At 40.5% G+C, this 25,676-nt stretch overlaps 1 protein-coding gene across 3 annotated transcripts in view; it reads right to left on the reverse strand.

Annotated features, from left to right (window-relative positions):
• LOC100944273 (carboxyl-terminal PDZ ligand of neuronal nitric oxide synthase protein) overlaps positions 1-25,676 on the reverse strand; it is a 291,887-nt gene that overhangs the window by 221,950 nt on the left and 44,261 nt on the right. The window contains exon 1 of one of the 3 annotated variants that reach the window (XM_023510769.1): positions 17,991-18,543. The exons of the other annotated variants lie outside the window; for them this stretch is intronic. The gene's annotated coding sequence lies outside the window, so the exon portion shown is untranslated. Of the gene's footprint in view, positions 1-17,990; positions 18,544-25,676 lie in introns of those variants that run through there. 3 annotated transcript variants of the gene reach the window in all.

Genomic DNA, 25,676 nt, shown 5'->3' on the forward strand with positions numbered 1-25,676 from the left:
GCCTGAGCTTGGCGAATAAAATCTCTGCTCAAGTCACAGAGGCAGGCGTCGGGTGGAGGCCAGGCTGCACCCTGGGCAGGCAGCACTCTGAACCCTGCCTACCTGGGATGCCTACCTGGCTACCAGGTTTCTCCTGGGGAAAAAAAAATTAAAAAACAGGAAAAGAGAGCAAGCCTAAGACCAGGTAAGAGGCACAGAGAAACAGTGAAAAAGGCTGTATGATAGTTAAATCATCGCCTATACCAGGTAAACCTGGACTGGAGAGATGAATAAATACCAGGAAATCAATAGGAAAGTCAGATCCAAGGGCAGAGCTTAAGGGGCTTTAAACATCACCTCATTCCACCCTTGCTTTTACAAGAGGAAAAAGTGAGATTCAAAGGAAGAACAGAAACATTAAGACTCTAAATTAGTACAACCTCTATGGAAAACAATATGGAGCTTCCACAAAGAAATAAATGTAGACCTACCAGTTGATCCAGCAATCCCACAACTTGGTATGTGCTCAAAGGAAAAGAAGTCATTTTACCAAAGAGACACCTGCACTTGAATGTTTACTGTAGCACAATTTATAACTGCAAAGATGTGGAATCAACCAAAGTGCCCACTAATTCACAAGTGAAGGAAAAAAAAAATACACACACACACATACACCGTGAAGTACTACTCAGCCCTAAAAAGGAATGAAATAATGCCTTTTGCAGCAACTTGGATGAAATGGAGACCATTATCCTAAGTGAAGCATCTCAGGAATGGATAAACAAACACCATGTGTACTCTCTGATAGCTAACAGGCCCAGGGAGATGTAAAGGCCACAGGAAATCAAGAAGAGGGGAGAGAGAAGAAGGGAGCAGTAAAAACCTACTGATCAAGTGCAGTGAACGCTATTCTGGTGACAGGCACACCAAGAGACCTGACTTAAGCATTAGAAAAGGTATCCATGTAACAAAAATATTTCTACCCCTTTAATACTCTGAAATTTAAAAAAAAAAAAAAGGCATGGAAACACAGCTTGTGAGTGGCAGAATCAGAACCAGTATGCATCTCCCTACCCTGCATTGCCACAGTAACATGTCAGTAGGAAATAAACGATCAGGATGAACACAAGCCCATGTCCCACTAAGGTCTGTTTCACCTCATCAAACTCAAATTGAGCTGAATGAGGATACCTGTGCGCAGACACCCAAATGGTCATGAGGTCAAAATACACCAATGAAAAATTACAGAGCACTGATATTGGCAGAGAATGGATGGGAATCCATACTTGGTTCATATGAATGACTTTGAGAATGAAATGGAAGGTGTACAATAATGAAAATGGACCAGTAACACAGGAGGGAAAATATACTCCAACTATGAGAGAGGAACAAGGAACTGAAGAAAGAGCAATGAGAAGCCCCCAGGATGATGCCAGAGTGAGAACCCTTATTCTTCACATAGAGAAGGAAGGTGTTCAGCTTTGGGCAGCTCTGAGGATTTCAACTCACCAAGCCTCTGTTTCACCTATGAAATGTCCCAATTACGTACCCTTCCTACATGTCAGGGTTGTCTTAAGAATCAAAATTAGATGACACAGATTAAAAGTCTTACAGTTGATGAAATACTATACAATCATAAGGAGGAGATAATCTTTATGTTGTTGTATTCTTGCTTTGTGGGCCAGTGTGAGCTCTAAGGTACAGAATTTGTATTTTTATGATAATCATTCCTGCCCCCACCGATTTCTCATAAACTAATGACTATACACAAAGCAAAGTGATCCAAAATGCCAGCATTAACATAAGAGTGGACTTGAGAAATGACTCTAAAAAGGACCAGAGAACAGGGAAAAGGGAAGTAATGAATGGCACAAGCAGAGAGTGTCACCAGTGACCAGAACACACAGACCACTGGCAAATGCCCCCATCTGCCACCCCTAACAGGGTAGGGTCAGGTTGAGGTGAGCCCTTGGCCACACTTCCCTCTTGACAAGGCAGACTGTGACTTGGAAAACTTCCCTGGAGTTGAGGATGTGAGGTCTGCAGTCAGTCATTCATCATGCACCAGCCCCACTGCTAAATAAAACCCTACAAATGAGTAAAACTTTCAGACAACTGGCATGTTCTCTGTTTAAATACAAGGCTTCTATATTTTAAACTCTCATGATTAGAAGTCTCCCTAAAATATATTACACATTGTCCCTACAATTGAGCCAGAAGTCAATGTATTTCTTCAAGATTAGAAAAACCATTTCATATATATGTATAAGCTACAAATCAGCAATGACCCAGTAAGAAATGTCTCCAGTCTACACTATACCTTCTGAGTCCTTGAAGCTGATTTTTAGGACTTTTCTAATGCCTCCTACATTGTTAGCAGAAAGAATGATAACAATATGCTAAATATACTTCTACCTTTAACAAAAACTGTCCCCAAATCTTTAAAGTACTAGAAAGGCAAATCTAGGGGAAAAAAAAAAAAAGAATTATATACAGTGACCAAGTGGGATTTATCCCAAGAATAAAAGATTGGTTCAACATATAAAAACCAATTAACATAATATACATATTCATAAAGGACAAAGACCATATGCACATCTGAATAACAAAAACAAAAATCATTTGACAAAAATCTAACACCCTTTCACGATAAAAACACTTTACAAATTAGGAATACCTGATACCAAAACCCGGAAAAGACTCAACTAGAAAGGAGAATATCAGACCAATTTCACTAATGAATATAGATGCAAAAATTCTCAATAAAATCTTGGCTAATAGATTACGGCTTATCATCAAAAAAGTCATACATCAGGATCAAATAGGTTTCATCCCAGGAATGCAAGTCTGGTTTAATACATGCAAGTCCATAAACATTATTCGCCATATCAACAGAAGTAAAACCAAAGATACATGATCCTCTCAATAGATGTAGAAAAAGCATTTGATAAAATCCAGCATCCTTTTTTAATTAGAACACTGAGGAGTATAGGCATAGGTGGCACATTTCTTAAACTGATCAAAACTATCTATGACAAACCCACAGCTAGTATTTTACTGAATGGAGTAAAACTGAAAGCTTTTCCTCTTAGAACTGGAACCAGACAAGGTTGTCCTCTGCCACCATTACTATTCAACATTGTGCTGGAAGTTTTAACCAATACAATTAGACAAGACAAGAAAATAAAGGGCATCCAAATGGAAGCAGAGGAGGTTAAACTCTCCCTTTTTGCTAATGATATGATCTTATACCTGGAGAACCCCAAGGACTCAACCACAAGACTCTTGGAAGTCACAAAAAAATACAGTAATATCTCAGGATATAAAATCAATGTCCACAAGTCAGCTGCCTTTGTATACACCAACAGCCAAGATGAGAGGTTAATTAAGGACAGAATTCCCTTCATCATAGCCCCAAAGGAAATGAAATACCTAGGAATATACCTAACAAAAGAGGTGAAAGACCTCTATAAAGAAAATTATGAAATCCTAAGAAAGAAAATAGCAGAGGACATCAACAAATGGAAGAACTTACCATGCTTGTGGCTGGGAAGAATCAAAAAAAAGTCTATACTTCCCAGAGTAATTTATGGATTCAATGCCATCCCTATTAAAATACCAACAGCCTACTTTCAAGACTTGGAAAAAATGATTCCGCATTTTGTATGAAACCAGAAAAAAACCCATATAGCTAAGGCAGTTCTTAGTAACAAAAAGCAGTGGGTATCACTATATCGGATTTTAGGCTATACTACAAGGCCATAGTGGTCAAGACAGCATGGTACTGGCACAAAAATAGAGACATAGACATTTGGAATCAAATAGAAAACCTGGAAATGAAACCAACAACTTACAGCCACCTAATCTTCGATAAACCAAACAAGAGCATCCACTGGGGGAAAGACTCCCTATTTAATAAATGGTGCGGGGAGAACTAGATATCCACATGTAAAAGACTGAAATTGGACCCGCACCTTTCTCCACTCACAAAAATTGATTCAAGATGGGTAATGGACTTAAATTTAAGGCATGAAACAATAAAAATCCGCAAAGAAAGAATAGGAAAAACACTGCAAGATATTGGCCTGGGTAAAGACTTTATGAGGAAGACTGCCATGGCAATAGCAACAACACCAATAATAAATAAATGAGATCTAATGAAACTGAAAAGTTTCTGTACAGCCAAGGAGACAACAACCAAAGCAAATAGACAACCTACCTACTCAATGGGAAAGGATATTTGCATATTTTGAATAAGACAAAAGTCTAATAACTGGGATCTATGCAGAACTTCAATTAATCTACAAGGAAAAAACCAACAATCCCATACATCAATGGGGAAGAGAGATGAACAGAATCTTCTCTAAAGACGATAGACGAATGGCTACTAAGCATATGAAAAAATGCTCATCATCCCTAATTAGAGAAGTGCAAATTAAAACCACCCTGAGATATCATCTAGCCCCAGCAAGAATGGTCCATATCACAAAATCTCAAAACTGCAGAGGCTGTTGCAGATGTGGAGAGAAAGGAACACTTTTGTACTGTTGGTGGGACTGCAAACTAATACAACCTTTTTTGGAAGGAATTATGGAGAAACCTTAAAGAACTGAACCTAGACCTCCCATTTGGTCCTGCAATCCCATTACTGGGCATCTATCCAAAAGGAAAAAAAACCTTTCCTATTATAAAAGACTTCTATTATTGTACTAGGCTATTTATTGCAGCCCAATTTACAATCGCTAAAATGTGGAAACAGCCTAAATATCCTTCAACCCAGGAATGGATTGGTAAGCTGGGGTATATGTATACCATGGACTATTATTCAGCCATCAAAAATAATGGAGATTTTATGGCATTTGTACTAACCTGGATGAAAGTGGAACACATTATTCTTAGTGAAGCATCACAGGAATGGAGAAGTAAGAATCCTATGTATTCAACTTTGATATGAAGACAATGACAATAACACGGGGGGACCATGGGGAAAGAGGAGAGTAGACAGAAGGAGGAGGGGGTGTATGCAAGGAAAAAAAGCAAAGAAAGAAAATAGTGACAAATTTTCATATAAATTGTATTTAATTTTGACCAATGTACATTATTTAAACATTAATTTTTAATTCAACATGTTAATATGTTGTTTATCATATTGCATCCTCATTTATAAATGAAATATATTTGTAATTTCCCCTTTATAATAATATATTTTCTCCAATTTTAATATCAGGTCTATCCAGTTTAAGTAGAATGATTTAGAAGTATTTCTTTTTCTCTTGTCTATAAGATTTGGCATGATCTGCTTTTTTGAAATTATCTTTTTACTTTTATTAATCAATATTAGTTGTCTTTTTTGGGGGGGACTTTGGAAAAAACAAAATAAGAAGAAGAAGACTCATCAAAGTCTTCTATAATAGACATGCTCCTATCTGACAATGTGAATGTTACTTTCTTTGCATTATTACTATTATTATTGCTTAATATTTCATTGCAGTAATCGTCTGATTTCTTTTCTGAATGTATTTATCTTCATTTGTTCTTTATGAGGTTTTTGTTCTCAGTCCTTATGTTAAACATTGTTAATGTCATTAAATTTAGCCTTTTTAATTCTGTGAAGGCAAAAGTGGAAACCTAATATACACGTGTGTAAGTAAGAAAAATAAATTTAAAAAAACAGGAATAGAAAGAAACGTCCTCAAACTAATAAAGGTCAACTACAAAACCCGTATCATATTTAATGGTAAAAAGACTGACAGCTTTTCCCTTAAGATCAGAAACAAGACAAGGATATTCACATTCTTGTCAGTTCTATCCATCACTGAACTGGAGGTCCCAGCCAGGGAATTGGGTAAGAAGGAAATAAAAGGTATCCAGACAGGAAAAGAAGCAGCAAAACTCTCTCTATTCACAGATAACATGATTTTATATATAGAAAATCCTAAGGAATCCACACACACACACACATACAAAGAACTAATGGATGAGTTTAAAATTGATATTAAGGAAATATTCTATTTATCATAGTACCAAAAAAAATATTTAGGGATAAATTTAACAAAAGAAGTATAAGCCTTATACACTGAGAATTATAAAACATCATTGAAAGAAATTCAAAAGTCATAAATCAATGCAAAGACATCCTATGTTCATGGATTAGAAGACTGACATGGTAAGGAAGCAATACTGCCCAAATCGATCCACAGATTCAGTGTAACCCCTCTTCAACCCATCTGCCTTTCTTAAAGAAACTGACAATCCAATCCTAAAATTTATATGAAGGTAAAAGAGACCTAAAATAGTCAAAACAATCTTGAAAAAAAACAGCACAAAGTTAGAGGATTCAGACTTCCCAATTTCAAAAATTAACACATAACTACAACAATGAAAGACAGACTGTTACTGGCAAGAAGTTAGATACATAGATCAATAGGATAAAATTGAGAGGCCAGAAATAAATCCTTATATTCATGGTTAATTGACTTTTGATAAGAATACCAAGACAATTCACTGGGGAAAGAATGGTCTTTCCAAAAATAGTGCTAGGGAAGAAAAAAAAATGGTGCAAGGACAACTGAACATGCAGAAGAACGAAGTTAAACTCAAAAATGTATCATAGACCTAAATACACAGAATAAGAGTTAGGACTATAAAAACTCTTAAAAGAAAAACATAGCCCCTTAGAACAGGCAATCGTTTCTTAGAAATGAGGCCAGGCAGGGTGGCTCATGCCTGTGTAATCCTAGCACTCTGGGAGGCCAGGGCAGTGGGATCAGGAGTTCGAGACCAACCTGAGCAAGAGCAAGACCCCTATCTCTACTAAAAGTAGAAAAATTAGCCAGGTGTTATAGTGGGCTCTTGTAGTCCCAGCTATTCAGGAAGCTGAGACAAGAGGATCACAAGAGAAGTGACAAAAGAAAAAAAATAGATAAATTGGACTTCATCAAAATGAAAAACACTAGTGTTTCAAAGGGGTCCATCGAGAAGCTGGAAAGACAACTGAAGGAATGGGAAAAAATATTTACAAATCATATTTAATAAGGGACCTATATCCAGAATACAACTCTCAACAACACAACCATAAAAAGACAAGCAACTCAAATGGAAAATGGGCAAAGGATAAGAGGAGACATTTCTTCAAAGGAGATCTACAAACAGCCAATTAAGACCATGAAAAGATGTTCAACCATCAATGATTTGGGAAATGCAAATCAAAACCACAACGAGGTATCACCTCACACCCGCTAGAATGGTTAAATAAAAAAATAACAAGGGTTGACAAGAATGTGAAGAAATTGGAATCCTCATACCCTACTATAGGAAATAGTACAGCCACTTTTAAACAGTTGGCAGGTCCTGAAAAGTTAAACATAGAGTTAACATATGAACTAGCAATTCCACTCCCAGGATAAACGAAGACATATGGCCACTCAAAGACTTGCACAAAAATATTCACAGTAGCATTATTCATAATAGCCAAAAAAATAGAAACAACCCAAATATCCATTAACTGATGACTAGGTAAAGAAAATGTAGCATATCCATATAATGCAGTATTATTCAACAATAAAAAGGAATGAGGTACCAATATGTGCTACAAAATAGATGAACCTCAGAAACATTATGCTAAGAAGCTATGCCCAAAAGGATACATATTATATGATTTCTTTCATGGAAATGCCCAGAATAGCAGGCAAGTCAGTAGAAACAGAAAGTAGATGACTGGTTGTAGGGGGTTGAGGGACTGACAGTTAATAGCACAGGTTTTCTGTTGGGGATGATGAAAATGTTCTGAAATTGCGCGGTGGTGATGGTTGCACAATTATGTAACTATAGTAAAAGCCACTGAATTGTACGCACTTAAAAGGGTAAATTAATGGTATGTGAATTATATCTCAATAAAGCTTCTATTAAAAAACGCACAAGAAACGTCTACGTCTCCCTCTGGCTGGCTGTGAACTAGAAAATACTCCTGCAACCAAATTAGGTTTTGAGTGAGCTTCTGAAGGGCTGTCCTTTAGGTCAAGGTGATAACCTCGGCATCCATCTTGGCTGCTCAATATCCATCCTGTGTCTCTCTGCATTGCTGCTGGCATCTAGATATTTGAGTTCACCAGATAAATGATCAGTAGAGGAGGGATGAGCTAGACTATACTGAATTTTAACTCTTCTGGAAGATATAGTTTCCTCTCCCAAAGAATATGAATTTTTCCTACATTGTAAGAGTAGAGCAATCTCATTTTATATTCCTCTCCTCAATGCAGTAAAATGGGATGGAAGCTCACAAAAGAGATTATTTCTGCATCACGCTGAAGCTTCCAGAACAATCCAGTCTAATCACCATGCCATTTCTGGGGCTGCCTGGGTGAGCTGGGTGAGCTGGGGTGTCACCAAAACACAAACAGCACCAATCTTCTAGGCAGGAATATATGTATAAAAACACATCAAGAAAAAAGACAATGTAATCCATTTTCCAACTTTTAAATTCCGAGTATTCAAAGTCTGTGACTGATAGAGGGGTGGGGGGAAGTCACATCACGGTGAGATGTTTTAAAAGGAAGAATTTCAGGGTTGGAAGAGTCACACACATCACGCCCTCCCCACCATATATACACATGAATCATATTCTCCACCAAGTCATTAACTAGCTGATGCTTAAATACTGCCACTACTGAAGACATCACTGTCTCAGACAGTAGCACTGTTGGAAACCTCTCCCTTATGGGCAAGGTCAAGTTCATCTCTATAAAGATCCAGAGTCTCCTCTACCCTCAAGTATGTAGATAACTCTCACCACCCTGGTGCCCGTGGGCCCTGTCTCCTGTACATTATAGCACTTCTCATCTTTATAGTTCAAAGGACATTATAGACAAGCCTTTAACATTCTGCTCAAAAGCACATCTCAGGCGTTACCAGCTCTGTCAGGTGTTACCAGGAGGGCCCTATGGCAGGGTAGGGGACAACTTAAAAGAGATAAAATGAGGAGAAACAGTAAATAAGAAAGGAAGAAGGGATACCTAAGGTGTCCAGCTGCAGAGAAAGACCCCAGATGAGCTTCCACCCTGAAGCCAGCCAACCCCTGAGTGGGGCAGTTTCAAGGACTTCAGTCAGGGCTGGGCACAGTAGCTCATGCCTGTAATCCTAGCACTCTGGGAAGCTGAGTGGGTAGATTGTTTGAGCTCAGGAGTTTGAGACCAGCCTGAGCAAGAGTGAGACCTCTCTCTACTAAAAACAGAAAAATTAGCTGAGCGTTGTGGTGGGCACCTATAGTCCCAGCCACTAGGAAGCTGAGGCAAGAGGATTGCTTGAGCCCAAGAGTTTGAGGTTGCTGTGAGCTATGATGACACCATGGCACTGTACCCAAGGGTGACAGAGTGAGATTCTATCGCAAAAAAAACCCCAAAAAACCTTAAGTGGAAACATTTGTCAATCCTCTGTAGGATTGAGTCACTATGCTGTATGGACTTTTAGTCTACAGAATATAGAAGACACACAGAATTGAGAAAACAGTAATATGGCACTTTGTATCTGTGAAAGGAAAATGATGTTGCAACAGACCAGCTGGTAATGAGACCCGCTCAGGCGAAGTTTGTCTCTGGTGACCTTTCACCTCTCACTTTTGGTCCCAGCTCCTTATCTTTCCAGGTACCCTGTACCCAGCCCTCGTCCCCACCCAGTACTGATCCCATGGACAACTTCCCTCCCTCCCCCCATTTTCCCTACCAAAACTTTCTCCTGTGTCCCAAGTCTTCAACCTCCCTCCTTTCCATACAAAATCTACCTAATTACACAAACTAACCATGTTAGGACAACACAGGGAGCAAACGGCCTAATCAATCAGCCTAGCCCGATGACACAGTCATACTTCAACAGCATCTCGCAGAAACCAGATGTCATCAGAAGTTATTCACTGGCCATCACAGTTTCCAGCACTGAGTAATGGATCGGCAGAATGAGTAACTGAGGACAGGGATGTCGCTTAACTCCAGAACTCATATTGCAACATGAGTGCTTCCATCTGTCCTGGCAAGTGATGGCACTACACGGAGAAGCAGAGGCTGCAATTAAAGACTTATAAGGAAGGTGATAAAGCGTAACAGGAAGCACCTGGGCTTTGGAATCAGCTCTGGATTGAAATCTGAGTTTCAGTTTCTTCTACAAAAATAGAACACCATCTTCCTTAGAGAGCCACTGTAAAGATTAAATGAGATAATGTGTATCAAGTACGCAGCATTTAGCTCTCTCAGCTCCCCGTCTACATTAGTTCTCCCCATAGTATATGTTCACACTTGTCAGAGTTGTGGGTTAAAGTCTGTCTGACTCTTAGATTAGCCGTGTCTCCCCTGCCTGACTGCACCGTAGGTCCTAGGTATTATCAGTGCTCTCACCTCTGTATCCTGAGCACCTAACACAAACCCGGCCCATCCAACCAATGAATGGACAGATGGTAGCTTTTCCTGTTTCTAAGCAATAACCTTTGAGATGTTATCTGGTCATTTACCTACCCCTGCAGGCAGTCCCACACCTCCCACACTATAAAGATGATATCTTATTACCCAACTTGCCATGGGGACCCACCCAACAGTCCTCATAGCCCAGGAATTAATCATTCTTACTAACAGCAGCAGCAACAACACAAAACAGAAATACTTTTGTAATGATTTTTCAGATAGGGTAATCCGAGTAAGCTAAAGGAAGTAGTAGGAAGTCTAAGAAATCAAAAGTCACAGCAACAATTCCTCTCACCCAAGGGTGATAAGAAAAGCTCCAAGGCTAATCCAAAAGTGTACACAAGGGTGGCCAGGACACCAGGCAGAGGGGAGAAGCACACAAGGCCTGTTTAGACAGATTTTCCCAGAAGGAAAAACAGATGGAAGAAAGGGACATTAGCCCTGGAAAGCAGCTCCAAGGTCTTTCAGTCCCACCTTTTTTTCTTTTTTCACTCCAAGGAGGCAGGACGCTGATATTCAATGGTCCAGTGTCTTGCTCAAGGTCACCCAGTTAGTTACAGAATCAAAGTAACTCAGGTATGACCAGGTGTGACCCAGGTATCTTGGCTTCAAAGCTAATGGTCTAAAAATAAATGTATGTATGACAGAATCAAATGAAAGGGTTTAGTGGCTCCAACTGCAGCTCCACCGCTTTGTAGCTGCTCTATAAACTGGAGCCACCTGCTCAGCCTCCCTGCATCTTGGCTTCTTTGTCTATGAAATGAAACTCTGCAGGGTTATCCCGGGAATTAAATGAGACCACGTAGGATCACATCGAAGCTCCATTCCTATATTTAAAAATTAGAGAGTACTTCCTACTTGCCAAAGATAAAGAGATGAGGAGAAAAGAAGAGATTGTAAAGAAAAAATACATGTAACAAGGAATGACCACACTCCATTGTATCAAAGAACTGGATTTGGAATGATCGTCCAGGGGATTTGAACGCGTACAAGAGGAGCTGGGTAAGGGGAAAGAAAGGAGTCCTGGGTGGGGGCGGACGGGCTCCAGGCAGGCAAAGGTGTTCTCTGGGACACAGAAAAATGCTTCAGGGACATCAGTAAGACTGCACCAAACCTGGCCTAAGACTTGAACTTCAAATCACACTGCTCGTCTCTCATTCTGAGAGATGTCAACAAACCACAGCAAGGGTTCACATTTGTCTGACCAAAGATATTTTTAAGGAGAAATTGATATTTTCGTAAAGACTTTTATGGGGAGGTAGAAAAAATTCCCAATACATACTGCACAGCCAAACAGACATCCCTGTTAGATGTCCCTGTTGTTCCCACACAGTCATTCCACCCCACCAGTGGCCTCCTCCCTCCCCATCCCATGTCCTCTCTGCACACAAAGCCGTTCCACCACTCCGTCTGTGCGTCCCTTTCAACACAGCAAACCCCACAAGTGCTGAGCAACCTCCCAGTACTCCTCTAGCCCTGAGACCTGTGAACATCTCAGTGCTACCCTCTCCTGCTCACAGGAATTCTGTAAAGCCCTGATAGATTGAGTCTGGGCTTGTCGCTAGGTGAAGGCAGGGTCTTCTATCCACAGAGACAATCGGGAAGCAAGCCTCAAGGCTGCAGTGGCTTCCGGCCCAGTCCCTCAGCCACCCTCCAATGCACACAGTTATACAGCAGGCTGGTGGTTAGAACCTTGTGGTCTTTTCAACCACCTGCCTGCTTTCTGGGAGTGTCCAAGAAGAGGCCAAAACCCATCTGGGCTTTGAGAGGCAGACACCAGGGCAGAGAGAAATGCAATTCCTCCTGAGGCAGAGCCTCATCCACAAGGAAGCGTCTGTCAGATGCTTACCAACCGTGAGCTTTAAAGTCACTCGGGTGCAAGGGTGGTAGAGATGGGGGCCAACCAGGAAGCTTCTCCAGGCACAGTTAGGTCGACCAGCTATTCCGGTTTGCCTGGTGCCGTCCTGGTTTTAGCACTGAAAGTCCCACATGCCAGGCATCCCCACCCTGGGCAAACCCGTGCCCTGGTTGTTCCCCTAGGTGTGGTGTCTCCTCCCTCCCCTCAGGATGGTTTCACTAGCCAGGTGACAAAACACTCCTGACCTACCAGGCTGCGGTCAGTGCTGCCAGCAACCTTGCCAGCTAAGCACACAGCCTCTCCTAAGCCTCAGATCTTGAGTGAAATCAGGGCAAAGGAAGGAAGAAACTAGTGCCAAGAGAGCAAGAGCAGCCCCTGGGGATGGCCCCCCGGCAGACAGGAGCCCAGGCTTCTGGCCCCACTGTGCCAAGGTCACAGGGATGCCCTCTGAAAACTGGCACCCAGCCACGCCAGCTTCTCCCCCCACCAGCTGCCCAGGATAGACCTGGGAGCCAAATGAACAAAATAAAATGCTACTCCAGGGTATAGCAATTATTAATAACCACATATTAATATCAATGTGTGTATTTTTATACAAATTCCAAGAATTGCAAACCCCTCCTACCGATCTCCACACAGTCTTATCCTCTCCGGCCACTCAGCCCACATTTAGAAAACCAAACAAGGAAAACCACATCCCCCATCACCACACCGCCGGGCTGCACAGCAGCAGGGCAGACTAACTGCAGTCTCCTGAGAGACCTTGAGCAAGAACCACCAGTTACGTGATGCCTTAAAAATCTGACCAAAGAAACGATGAGATAGGAAATGATTACAGCTGTCTTAAGGTGCTAAGTGTTCAAGTAACTAGCTACTGATACACGATGTATATTTGCTATACCAATAGAATGATTTACCAAATCAATACCTTATACATTTAAAGAAAAAAAAAAGGAGCTGCAAATGCTTTCTGTACCCTGGGGTCACATTTATTTATTTTGGGGGGGGATAAATACATCAATTTTATGAGGAAACAAAAGCAATATCGATAAATCAATTATGAGATAAATGTACTCATTACCACCACTCCCAGTAAAGTTGAAGATCCTAGCTAGTATAATTGTGACAACTTAAAAATCCCAATGGTTTGTAAAAAAATACAAATGTCATTACTTCCGAGTTACCAGGTTACTTGCAAGTTACCAAAAACAACAGAAAAATTCAGCAATGTAGCTAACTTCAAAATAACTATGCAAAATCAATTATATTCCTATATAAAAAAGAATTACAAAATAATATTAGAAAAAGAAAGACAGCATTGGATCAGCAACCAAAATAGAAAGCACCTATCAATATAGCTTTAACAAGAGCTGTGCGATTTTTTTTGAATACATAATCGTTTACTACTTGTTTGTTACAGAATACACAAGACAAAATACAAATAGCAAACAAATTTTTTTTCCTTATTATGTTTTTACCAAAGTTTAAAAAAAATAGACTGGGGTCACATTTAATGCGAGGAACCAGCCACACTAGCACCCTCTAACACACCTGCATATTCTAGCGCTTGTAGCTCTCCATACTCCAGGCCAATCACGGCATCAGATGCTTCTTTCTTTCAATTAAAGAAGGTGTTCTGTCTGTGGATTCTTAAATGGGCATGAAAGGAGGAGAGAAATACTAGCACCCATAAGAGAAATTCCCAGTCTAGGTACATAACAACACAGCAAGACCCCATTTTGTGTGTACACATAAGCATATGTACACACATGCATATGAGGAGAAGGACTGAGTTTTTCACCAGTGGGACAGCAGAACGAGGGGCAGGTGATTGAATAAGAAGAATGAGCTTAAAAATCAAGCAGAGAAAGGACAGAAAGAGGTCTTCATAGGGAGACTTTTACAGAGTTCTAAAGTTTACCTCTAAGGGCCCCTGTAACCTTGAACTACCTCAACTGCAAAGCAAAACCTGGTCAGCAGTCACACATTCCACCGACCCCGGACAGCAGTCCTAGCAACCTCAGTGATGGGCAGGTTCCCTTAGCACCGATCAATAGATAGAAAGGCTTCTAGAGGCACACGCCAACCTGAATCCAGTTAAGGTGCAAGCAGATTGCAAATCAATAGCTCTGCAGAAATGCAGAGGGACAGACCAACAGCTCTGGCGGTGGCAGGAGTAGCCTAGACTGTGAATGAGCTTATTAATGTGGCTGAGAGGCTGAAATTGACCAAGAGGAGATGGATGGAGGAAAACGGGGGTTAGCGGAGCTGCTGCAGGAGGCTCGTGCACCAGCACAAATGGCGCTCTGCCTCCTAACCTGGGGCAGGGTGTCTACCGGCAACAAAGTCAAGAAAGAAAAGGAAGATGGACTCCAACTCTCAGCTCCCACCTGCACCACTAACACCAAGCCCCAAGAGGATCAGAGGTAGAAAGGAAATTCAGAGATCAAGTACCAAGGTGAACACAATCTTCACGAACAAGTACAAGGCGCTTTTCTTATGAATCACCAGTTCCTCAGCAGCAGACTCAGAACTGTTGCACTCTGCTTGGCCTGACATAATCTACCTCTTCCTAAAACACCAGGGCACATTTTGGAAGGACAGAACTCATCCCAGAAACGCCAGGAGGTACTTCTGTCTGCTCCTCCAAGCCAGCTCCCATCATACGACAGCCAGCTGAGAAGCGATTCGAAAACAGACACACACAAAAGATCATCTTACTAAGGTTCTCTTTAAACTTTGGCAAATCAACTGACATCTAATTTTCTGACTGTAAAGGCAGAGGGTAGCCACTTGCCCAAGGCAGCATGGGAGAAAAAAAGAACACACCCGGAAAGCAGCGGGGGGTGAGGGTGTCACACCAGCAAGACAGCATCTGAAGTTCTAATTTTACATTCTCATTTCTAAAAACTGCTTCGGAGTCTATGTTTCTTCCATAAGATGTAGTAACCCACAAGAACGGTGCTCCAAAGGAAAAGTGTGATATCCCGCATTTCTAACTGGGCACCTAGCAGATATTCAAAGACTCAGAAGAGGTTAGATAAGAGTCAGGAGGTGAGAGGATCATGAGACCAGAGTAATAAAACTCTTGGTCAAATTGACATCACAAATTTCTAAAATATTGAGGATCCCTCTCCTGTTGGCTGTTTTTCTGCCCCAGAACTACCTCTCTTCTTTATTATACTTCGAATTCCACCCACCTTCAAGATCCAGCTCAAATCTCATTTTCTTCGTATAAAGTATTCCATAACCACTCTGCTCACGGCAGTACCTTCCTCTTTTGGGGAACAACCTGTGGCATCTGTTGCCATCATTAGGTTGTTTTACTGTTTTCACTTGCTCTTATAACAGAGCTTTCATTAGACTCTTAGAAGCTCAGGATCCTAGGTGGTTACTCTATACTGAAATCACATCCCCTACTACACAACAGGTGCATATACACAGGGAGGTGAATATAAATAACTTTCGAATAAATAAAAAAATAAAGTCCCCACTACAAAAGAATCAAATTTATGATATTTCATTCCTGAACAAATTTAAGTAACATGGACAATTCATATGAAATGAAACTTAGGAAGAAACCTCTGATGCTCTCAAAAGCAAGTCTGCCTGTTTGCCATTGTCAGTCTTGAAATTCAGTTACCCTCCCTGAATTTCCAGAGTTCAGGACTGTCCAGGCCACCCTCTCACTTTAAGACAGATTCCCAGGTGGTGAGAGTAATTGTGTTACAAAGTGAACCTGGGTCTGCCACTTCCCTGTACAGACCTGGCCACTCCCTTGAGAGATGCAGAAGGTTTCTGTTTCTGTTTCTCAGAGTCAAAAGTAAATGCCAAATCTGCAGACAGAACAGGTGTCCCCCCCGTCAAGATCATATCCACAAATCCAGGACATTTGTACCAACTGTTCCTGTCCTCTAGTGCTGGAAACCCTCCAGAATGAGAAATAAATTCATCCTCCCATGATTCCAAGGGGCCTGTCTTTCCCCCTTGCAGTACAAGAACTTCAAAAACTGGTGCAGATACTCAGTACACACAACGTCCTTGAGAAGCCTGCAGCCTGATGTGACCCAGCCAGTCTTCCATCAGTCAGCAATCATGACCATGATGTGACACCTGCATAAGCACTAACAGTACACATACAAGACATGTGACTCAACAGTGACGATGCACTAAAGTGACTGCTAAGGAGCTTCTAGCCACCCAAGTCCAGCAGAAGCACAGAAGGACAGAAACACCTAATTCACTCGGGTGCAGGTCAGAAGTATTCACAAAGGGGACAATATTTGAATTTGAAGGATGAACAATTGGTCAGATGGAAAAAGAAGAAGGGGCCCATTCTAGGCAAGCGCTGGAGCATGCAAAGATACTAAGAGTTAACTCAGCCTGGCCTGCTGGGGTGTGTTCAGATGCTACAAGTCCTCTACCAGGTGAGATGAGGCCGCACAGGTAGGCAGGGTCAGGTCATGAGGGCCTAGTATTGCTACTCCAAGGCACCAGCAGCCACTTAAGGATTTTGACTAACCTTGATCATCAGACTTATATGGGTGCTTCATGGATGATGGATTGGAGGGAGCAAGATGAGACAGGAGCAAAAAAAATTAAGAACAGTATGAGGAGATATCTGGGAACTAAGAGGGACAGGTCTTAGAAATTGATCAGATGTGGCCATGAGAGAAGGAGACGAAGTCAGGGTGATTTTCAGGATACCTTTAACTTTAACCTTCCTTAAAATGCATCTCAGCATTTTCCCCCCATTCTCCTTCCTCTCTCCCCACTTACAGCACCACTATAGTTTGCTTTGAGGTAAGTTCTCCATCATATCTGGATTTGCTGTGACTCACTCCTCAGATTTGTATAATTTAGCATAAATGCTGCCCTGATGAGGTGTCACCTGTGTTCTAATCTATTTAATTGAATTCCTAAGGTGTCCTTTTGAACTGAAATTCATTTTCTTTCCATTTTAGAAGAGATAACAATTTTGTGAAAATATCTTCCTTCCCTCCTCTCTGCTTAACTCATCTCACATCAAGTTCACAGGGCAGGAATTGTATCTAATTGTATGTCCTACTTCACGCCAAGCATACTCCTGGCACTGGGTGAATGCCGATGACTTCTGCTGACCACAAAAATAATAACAGCAATCTATAAATACCTTGGCTTCCTGCAGTTGAGAGGAATTAACCACACTGCAATTAAGGAAAAGCTGAAGAAAACATTTAGTTAGCAACTTCTCAATGCAGACAATAAGATTAAGGCAATAAATACCAGTTGCAACATATTTCTTTGGTGATGTTTTATAAAATAGTCCAATAAAATGCTAAAGACCACCCAATGCCACAGCAAAATGCTAACAATGTATGAGTCATCCAAAAGCTAAAATTGAACAGAATAATCTATCATGTGAAATGAAAAGAAAAATAAACACCAACAATTTATACTGTTGCCAGATTATAAAAAGGAGTGTTCTAAAATCCAGTTTATATAAAATATCATACTTTGAGGACAATAAGACAGAAAGATGGTACAACACTATTTATAGACTTTTAAGAGTGGTTTCTGGGTTCAGGCACAATGGTAACCATGAAACCTACCAGAATTGGGTCTAAGCAAGAACAGATGGATAATACAGATAATAGATAATTATAGGCCAAAATATTTGGTAAGGCTAAAAAAGAAAATTAGGAAAGCATAACCCAATCATGGCTTACCTTTGCTTGTACAGCTTAATTCAAAATTCCCAAGATGAAACACCAAGAATACAGACAAATTAAGTGAACTCCTATAAGCATACCACCTGGAAAATATTTTAGGTAAACAGCTGCCAAAAAATAAACTCAGATATCGTGGCCTCCACAGAATCTCACAATATCCCATCTATTACTATCACACTGGACCTGTAGACACAAAAGTTTCAATTGGCTGTCAAGTGAAAAGAGATCACAGAGGAAAAGACCAAAAAAGTGTTCAGCTGGGATGGAACAGCCAGAGCAAACAAAGAAGCCAGGGCACATTCCCGTAAGGTGAGGAATCTCTAAAAGACGAGAAGTCTGGTTGCAGAAGCTGATCTTTGCCCATCACTGCACCCAGAGCATTGCTGCCTGGGGTAACGGAAGGAGTCTGGAGGCCAGGAGAGGTGACTCACGGCCTGACAGGGCTGAAGGAATCAATGTGGAGATGATGTAGGCCGGAAAGCTCTGCTGTAGATTCCTATAATGTCATCATAAGAGTATTTTATACCAATGACTGAGTTTCAGAACAAGTTTACCATGACTTTCCATATTGCTTTAATGAGCAGAGATTAAGTGGTATTATTAAATAATAATCCTTCCATTCCCAGGATCTCACCCCATCAGATAATTCTGTCCAACGGCAATTCTCCTATTTTTCACTATCTCTGAAGCTCTTGACTTTATCTCTCTACCAAGGCCATTTCTCCTGTGATCTGATCAAAGGGGTTACAAAATGATTTGACATTTGCAGGCATCCATCTCTACCCTAAACTCCCCAGATGTAAGTCTTTCATCATGAGCTTCCCACGGACTCCCTTGCCTGAGGAAGCGAATTTGACTTGTGCTTCCTCCAACATGCTTTACCTTCCCAAAGAGTCCAAGGATGCCATCACTTTTTGTTAGAGGGAGCGTTATATCTGGTGCAGTACACACAGTACTTGGCAGAGTCAGGTGTCCCATGACCTTCACCCTCCCAGGAATTGTACTTTGAAGCTTCCCGCAATTCTCCAGCATGATCCGAATGGGTCAGCCCACCTTCCTGTGCAGACCTAGGCATCACATTTCTGGGACTCAAACATGTGCCATTACCACCAAATTAGATCTCTTGATAGTCATTTGAAGGCCCCTTTGTGGTGTGGTTTATAGTTTTAAAGTGTTTCACACATTCCCTTATTTGAGCCCATTAATAATCCCACAATACAAGCAAACAACATTGCCCCATTTCACAGATGAGAAGCCTAAGGATTAGAGAAATACAGACACTTGCCCGAAGTTTCACAGCAGTACAAGAATTAAAAGCCAGATACGCTGACTCCCTCTCTGGGGCTTTTTCCCGCCACACTCTTTATCTTCATCACATCATTAAAAATGCCTCCAGATACCACTGATAACACTGGAGCCCAAAGAATGGTCCAGAAGGTCCATTAAAAGGGCTATTTCTGCTGAGCTTGAAAAGCAACTAAATCAAATCACCTTTGAATACTTTCCAACCTCCCAGGGAAATGTCCCTGCAAGGACATTGCACTTTGGATCAGCCTGTTTACCAATCTAAACAGGAAGGCTCTTTCCACGGGAAATCACAAGCTTAACTGTTTCTGGCCCACCTCACTCAACAGCTAATAAAATAAAGACCCCAATATCTCTACTATGCTCTCCTTTCTGTCCTCTTGTGCCTTATCACTTGGCACAGAATCAGGTACAATTTAATGAAGTTATTTACTCATCTATTTGCTTCTCACTGCATTGAAAGCCCCCAAGCCTAAAGACCCCTTGCATTCCCACAGCTAGCAGCCAGCACAGGACACAAGCAGGCATTCAGATGTCCAAATACAAAACGCACGTGAGTACTGCGAGGGAACACTTCCCACCATATTCACTGATCCCTACCATAGAAGTTCGGAGGGGAAACTCCCGTAGTTGCAGAAAATAATAAGAAAACAGGCAAGCATTTCTGCTTTACTCACAATAAGTCTTTCTTCTAAATCTGTTTCCCTAAGTCTCAGTTTTCTTTTATCTATAAAAGGGTGGAGGGGGATTAAATTTGTAGATGCCAAATCCAAACTATTAGAGTAAGGCCTGAGAATGGGTAGTGTTTTAAATTCCTTAGGCGATTCTGACAATCAACAATCCATTCACCCAGCGAATGTTAGTGTCCTCACTGCCTAGGTCAAAAAGAGGAAACAGAGTTCTGGAAGGCTGGAGCAAGACACAGCAATGCCCTAGTTGCTGGGAAAGAGTTGGGTTCATTCATTTTTTTCAACACATTGTAAAGATCTGCTGTGGACCTAACACCAAGCTTACCAAGAGATAGGACAGTTTGTTAAAATAGAATCATCAACCTCAAGGAGTTCACATCCTCGCAAAGATTAAGAATTCTAAGGGACTATACAATGTGCTAATGAAGCAGAGATCAGGGACAGCTTCAGAGGATGCAGCATTTGAGCTAAGCCTATTAGGATAAATAGATACAAAGAAGCAAAAGAGGATATTCAGGCAAGGAAAATATAGACAAAGTGGTAGGAAAACACTGGGTATCTGTGAAAGGGACAGAACTAGTCTGTGCGGAGGAGGGAGTATGCACTGGGGGCTGGTGGGAAATAATTGGGGATGTTTAAAATGAGGTTGGATGGCAAAGAGACCAGCCCTACTTATTCAATGAGGAGAGGTGACCTAGAGAAAACGATTATACAATAACACAGGCATGTGTGACCCAAGCCAAATTAGGAGAAAGAACATTCTAAGGAGAATAGATTGCAGAGACAGAATGGTCAGATTAGGGCTTACACTGAGTCTTAAAGTATGAATGTACAGAAAACACAGACAACACAAGGGAAGAAAAGCTTAGCTGGGGACTCAGAACTCCTCAGCATAAGATGACAAGAACATTCACAAAAATTGGTATATTTAGCGTACAACAATGTATTCCTTCAAAGCTTTGTGAATCCCTGTGTGCAGAGTAAAGGGCAAAAGCAAGCTAGAGAGGGTATCAGGGCCTAAGGAAAACCTCCTAAGACGAGGAAAAATTATCCAGGGCCTCATCAGAACTCACCCCGAAGTGACTCAACAGCCACCAAACTAAGCAGCTGATAGGGAAATCCCAGGCTTTGCTCACAGGCAGCACCTGATCCCTGGTGGTTCAGAAAGTGCTCGGCTCAAAGTGATTTCTTCAGATAATAAGAGGAAGTAGGAGTTAAGATACGGAATAGTTTTTTTCCCATTTGTATAATTCTTACGCTACTCTATGCTAACAAATCCCTTTGCAAACATCAGATTCTTAAATATCTATATTGTAAATAAGTAGAGAATAGAAAAGAATATAAATGAAAAAACAGAAAAATCTACCCCATTTACATAAAAAAGTATACAAATAAACTTAGCTTTGAGATACAAATATTTTTGAGTTTTCATTAAAAGGTGTTCAATCATGATGAAGACAATGATCAATATTTAATGTCATTAAATATTTCATTCTGGCATGATGAACTTTTTGTAAATATGTAAAGGAATGAATACTTCCTGGTTAGAATTAAACCACAGGAGAACAGAGATTGTTGTGTGAATAGAAATAACAATTCAGCTGAATGAGTATGTCCCCAAAGACAGACAATGCAACATAATAAAAGTACGAAAAACTGCATGTGGAAATGTAGTGTAGAATAGAGATAGTGTTTCCATTCGGTGGAGAAAAAAGTTGGTATTAATAAATAGTGTTGGATCACCAGACAGCCAAAGGGAATACTTCAAAGATGACCATAGTGATATTCCGCAGTGAGGTGTGTAGTGCTTTCTCTAGGATGAACTTAATTATCAGATCTCATATAACAACAGCTCTGATGGCCATTCCAGAAAAAGAGTTTCAAATTGTTATAAAGAGTAGACTAGAGGCCGGGTATGGCGGATCACGCCCATAATCCTAGCACTTTGGGAGGCCAAGGTGGGTGGATCACCTGAGCTCAGGAGCAAGACTTCATCTCTAAAAATAGCCAGGCATTGTGGCAGGCACCTGTAGTCCCAGCTACTTGGGAGGCTGAGGCAAGAGAATCACTTGAGCCCACGAGTTTGAGGTTACTATGAGCTGTGACACCACAGCACTCTACTAAGGGTGACAAAGTGAGACTCTGTCTCAAAAAAAAAAAAAAAAACTGGACTAGGCACTGGCATCAGTGCATAGCTCCCCAGGGGAGAACCTTAAAGGTGCCCGTAGTGATATTCAGCAATGAGATATGGGGCCCTTTTTCTAGGACGAGTTTGCACACTTAATTTGTTCAACCTCATATTTTCTTTTTTTTATTAAATCATAGCTGTGTACATTAATGCAATTATGGGGTACAGTGTGCTGGTTTTATATACAATTAGACATACTTCCATCAAACTGGTTAACACAGCCTTCCCCGCATTTTCTTAGTTATTGTGTTAAGACATTTATATTCTACCCTTAGTCGATTTAATTTGTACCCTTGTAAAATGCACAGTATCAACCTCGCAGTGTTAAGTGAACAAAAATAACAGGGAGAAAAAAGGCATGCCTTAACCAAATTAGGAAAGTTAGCATCTCCAATAACAAAGCAACCAATATCTTGTGCCTCCTGATACGATGTACTAGGAAGGATACAAGGAAGGATCCTTTCTGTAGCTTCCCTGTCCCAAATGCTAATCCTGAATCTAATCATGAGACAATGTCAGCTAAACCCCAAATAAGGGGCGCTGTACAAAATAACTGGTCCAAAACTAAAGTCAGGAAACACAAAAACTAAGTAACTATTCCAAATTAAGAAGACTAAGGAGACCTAACAACTAGAAGTGCTATGTAAGACTGGACTGGATCCTAGATCAGAACAAAAATTATTTTTGTTTTACTACAAAAGATATTAGTGGTAAAATTTTAATACGATATGATAATGCTGGTGTATCAACATGAATTTCCTGATCTGACAACTGTACCATGACTGATAAATATTCTTATTCTTAGGAAATCCACACTAAAGTCCCTAGGGGTAAAGACACATCATGCCTGCAACTCACTCTCAAATGGTTCATTTAAAAAAAAAAACTTATGTGTGTGCATACGTGTGAATAAATGGATGGATGGACAAGAGGGAGGGAGAGAGGGGAAACCCAAAGGGTGAACTGGAATCTTTTATCCTATTTTTGCAACTTGTCCCTACGTTGAAAAGAATTTAAAATAAGAAACAAACAAAAAAAACTCCAATATGCAGAATAGTAAATATAGTATGCTCCACTTTATATAGAGGTTTAGGAAGTAGATTGAAATACATACATAGTTACACTCGCAAAACAGAAATACTGAAAAGATTACTAATAAAATCTTTAATAGTTTTATTACTAAAACCAATAAAAATGTATAAACAGCTAAGGATGACACAGGGTAGACAACTAAGAATATGCCATATCAACAGCTTTGAATTTGAAATCATATGTTCTAGATCAGGGGTCCTCAAACTTTTTATACAGGGGGCCAGATCACTGTCCCTCAGACCGTTGGAGGGCCAGACTGCGGGCCCCGGGACGAGTTGGCTGCTAAGCAGGACAGGCAGCAGCAGCAAAAACACCCGGCAGGCTGGATAAATGTCCTAGGTGGGCCACATATGTCCCGCAGGCTGTAGTTTGAGGATGCCTGTTCTAGATAATCAAAATATAATAAATTTTTTTGAAAAGCCACTAAAGATTGAAAACAAATGAATCCAATAACATCTCAAATTGGTGACATAAGTATATGGAGAAAAATTAAGATTCAAAGGTCTTCAGAATATAGTATCTCAACAATAAATACTATTTGGATAGTCTAAGGACAAAGAGAAGTACAATGAATTAAACTTTTTTCAGTATTACTGCTGAATACCAATATTCAGTAGCAATATTGGTATTATTTTTAAAACTATTTCTATATGCTGTAGGTAAAACAAATAACTAATTATATTAATACTACTAGAAACCAAGATTTTCAATACAAAGAAAAATATACAAATATAAAATTAAAGAAGTTAAAATGCTAAAATGTCAGTTGTAACTGGAGATTTGGGATTCATTATATTATTCTACTTTTGTGTATAATTTTTTTTTTTTGCAGTTTGTTTTTTTTTTGGCCGGGGCTGGGTTTGAACCAGCCACCTCCGGCATATGGGGCCAGTGCCCTACTCCTTTGAGGCACAGGCACCCCCCCTTTTGTGTATAATTTTTCATAACACTAAGTTCATTTATCTTCCAAAGACCTACTACATCAGTGGTTCTCAACCTTCCTAAGGTCGCAGCCCTTTAATACAGTTCTTGTGGGCCACGACCTACAGGATGAGAACCACTGTACTACACGCATAGGACAAGGTGACCTCATCTGGAGGATTCTCTATTCTTCCCTATAATTCAAGATTTATTAACAATCTATATGAAATAAAAAAATATATTTTATTATAACCCCATGCCAGATAGTTTACTGCACTGGGATTTTTAAGCATTAATACCTGAAAGCATTATTTCTGGATATTTATAGCATTGGAAGATAAATTTCCCTCAACGATAGATGACACATGTCTTGCTTTATCCAGTTTTCATTTTACTAATTACTGTATCAAGAAAAATGATCAGCAAATAGTCTTAAAATGATCAAAGGGAGTTTCTCAACTTAAATACTCCTTGAAACTAATTACCTTGTAAACGGAGGAGGCCATTTGCAATTGCAGTAATGACCCTAATTTATCCATTGATTAATACCAGCTTTTAAATACGAGGCTGTCAAAAGAGGCTCACTGCACTATAATGTGCTTGTTGCAAAGGACTCTAACTACAGGATTCAGAAGTGTGTTACTCTACCCTAACTGCAAACGTCCCATCATTGCTTTTTGTCCTCCTTGTAGGGACACTGTCTAATTATCCCATATCCCCAAAGTGGTGAGAGCTGTACTTCCTAAAACTGTTCTGATAACTACAGAAGGAATAGTCCTTTCTCTAAAGTAAAAACAATCAAAAGTAATGGCTGCTAACTTTCACTGTTATTGGTTATCATTTATAATAATAGTTAAAATTGACTGAGCACTTAGCATGTGGCAGACACGCTGCTGAGCACTTTACACAGTGTCCTCAGTTTACAAGTGACCTACCAAGACTCTCGGGAGATGATCTCCCCAAAGTCACACCACTATAAAGGGCAAAGCCAGCGTTCTCCCCCACCTTCCTCTATAACGGGGGACACCATTGTGGGCACAGCACCCGGCCTCGGTTTCCTTATCTGCAAAATGAGGAGGTTGAACTAAATATTCCCTTCAAATCTGAAATGATCAGTCTACCTCACTTGAATGCAGTTTTTCAGATGAAAATAAATTAATGAATCTTAATGAGCTGAGCTTTTTAGCAGAAAGGCATCCCCCTGTACCCCTTGACGTGGCTTGATCATATGGCTGAGTTCCTCAGGGGGAATTCTGCTCTCCAGAGAGTCCAGTGAATAGGAAGTTATAGTGCAGAGGGTCTTTTTTGAACCTGTATCCAAAAAGATAACCACCAGGATTAGGGAGCAGAGGCATCAACACTTCAAGTGTTCGGGTAGCAACAGAAGGTTGAGGAATCCAGGTAGGAGTGGGGTAGATAAAGGAACGATTCCCAGGAGCATGTAGAGGAGTCTGTGTTTAAAGGTATGAGGGAAAAACCTACAAGGAT

This window comes from Otolemur garnettii, unplaced genomic scaffold (assembly GCF_000181295.1).
Source record: "Otolemur garnettii isolate 467f Iridium unplaced genomic scaffold, OtoGar3 scaffold00016, whole genome shotgun sequence".
In the NCBI taxonomy this organism is placed as follows: Eukaryota; Metazoa; Chordata; class Mammalia; order Primates; family Galagidae; genus Otolemur; species Otolemur garnettii.